This window comes from Bos indicus x Bos taurus, chromosome 25 (assembly GCF_003369695.1).
Source record: "Bos indicus x Bos taurus breed Angus x Brahman F1 hybrid chromosome 25, Bos_hybrid_MaternalHap_v2.0, whole genome shotgun sequence".
NCBI classification, from domain to species: domain Eukaryota; kingdom Metazoa; phylum Chordata; class Mammalia; order Artiodactyla; family Bovidae; genus Bos; species Bos indicus x Bos taurus.
In genome coordinates this window covers 21,371,171-21,373,410 of record NC_040100.1, presented here as the reverse complement: position 1 = coordinate 21,373,410, position 2,240 = coordinate 21,371,171, and positions in this window count along the sequence as shown.

Below are 2,240 nucleotides of genomic sequence, written 5' to 3'. Positions count from 1 at the left end.
GGTGGTATTTTGGTTATGCACCCAAAAAACAAGAACAAACTAATAACAGTTATCTGTTTCAGATTTTGGAGACAGGATTATAAATTTTAATTTTTTCTAATTTTTGAAATTTTTATTGAAACATGCACAATTTATGAGGCAAAGTTCAAGGTCCATCCTAAACTCCCTAACTACCCCTTCCCCCATACCCCCTGCCTGCAATCATAACTTTGTTCTTTGAGTCTCAGGGTTGTAAAGTTTAGAATTACATAGCCTTGTTTACAAAATTTGAGTGAGTATTTTATAGGAAGTGTGTTCATTAGTTTCTGAGTATATTGTTATGGCTTTCTGCTTTTGGCTAGATTTAGGCATGTGGTTTCCAATATTTTTATCTATCCTTGATATTTACTGCATCTCAGTATTAATTTGAACCCTGCCAAAATTTTAAATATTTGCTTACATTTATTTCATGAGGTAAATTTCAGGTATGGGAACTTCACTGGCAGTGAAGATCCAGTGGTTGAGACTCCAAGCTTACACTGCAGGAAGCACAGGTTCAATCCCTGGTTAGGGAACTAAGATCCCGCATACCACGCTGCAGCAAAAAAACAAAAAGTTATGGATAAGTCAAGTCTGTTCATGTACTAGAAACCAGAGGGACAAACATACAGTAAATGAAATGACTCTTAGCTTACTACTATGCAGGACTGGAGTCACTTCATGTATAACAACTCACTTCTCAAAACAATCCTGTTGTGTTCTTTACAAGGAAGGAAGCAGAAGAGGACAAATTACTTGTCCCAGGTCACATGGCTAGAGGCAGTACATGAAGCTCAAGAACAGAATTACAACTAAGGGGTGATTAAATTACTTTAAACTGTTGGGGCTTCAGAAGACCTCAAACTTTAAAAACCTATGTTATCTGGAGCCTGAACACCGCAGTAGGTTTTTCAACTTCTAAAGTAATAGTATTACCCCTCACTTTAGTTCAGTCCTCAGTTGTGTCTGACTCTGTGACTCCATGGACTGCAGCATGCCACCATGCAGCATGTATGTATGTATTTTCAACATGTATATATTTTGTAATGTTATGTATTTTCAACAGTATGAAAAGTATTACCTCTAGCCATGGGATAATGTATTCAAGAATAAAAGTCAAAGCAGCAGAATGTTTACACATTTTTAGATGCACACTTCCTCAGAGGGAACAGGGTATACCCGGGAACACGCTGGGCAAGGGGCAGAAGGCCTGGAGTTTTTCATGCCAGCTGAAAGTGAAAATGTGGCGAACTCCCTGGACTTCGGGCTCATCCTACTTCATCTACTTGACTCCGCTTCTTCCCAGTGAGAGGTCAGGTGTTCCCTCTTAAAAAATACAACACAAATCGTGGCCAGCACTCTATTGTGTGTGTTCTTAGTGTAAAAACCAAACAAACTAGTTGACAGAATTCTATATTCTGTATTTGGGGGTTGAGTAAGCACCTTCTGTATTAGATATATTTAAAGAATTTGTGATTTATAAACACTTTGCTGCTGCTGCTAAGTTGCTTCAGTCGTGTCCGACTCTGTGCGACCCCATAGACGGCAGCCCACCAGGCTCCCCTGTCCCTGGGATTCTCCAGGCAAGAACACTGGAGTGGGCTGCCATTTCCTTCTCCAGTGCATGAAAGTGAAAAGTGAAAGTGAATTTGCTCAGTCGTGTCTGACTCCTAGCAACCCCATGGACTGCAGCCTACCAGGCTCCTCCATCCATGGGATTTTCCAGGCAAGAGTATTGGAGTGGGGTGCCATTGCCTTCTCCATAAACACTTTAGTAAATATCACCTTTGCTTTCAACCTTTCATGTTTGATCTCTTAATCTACATTATCTCATTTTTAATGAGTAGTATTCATGTGTTTGGTCTTAAGTTTTTTATCCTTCTTTCAATCTTTACTATCTCCACAGCCCATCTCCCCTCCCAGAGTGGCTTGCAGATGGAGCAGCATTTTAGCCCAAACTTAAATTCATTGGAGACAAAAGGAGTTAACTGCAGGTGGTAGTCAGATTATGAGAAAACATGGCATTGTGAAGGGACTTTCCTGTGGCTCTGGCAGTGTGCTCTATTCTTGACAGATGATGCCAGAAGGGTAGGGAGCACACAGTTACAGAGGGCACTGAATGCCCCAAGTAAGCAACTTGAATTCAGTTGCACACACTTTTAGAGCACTGACCACCCATTTGGAATTTTTCAGCAGGGGTCAGGTACCCAGATCAGAAATCT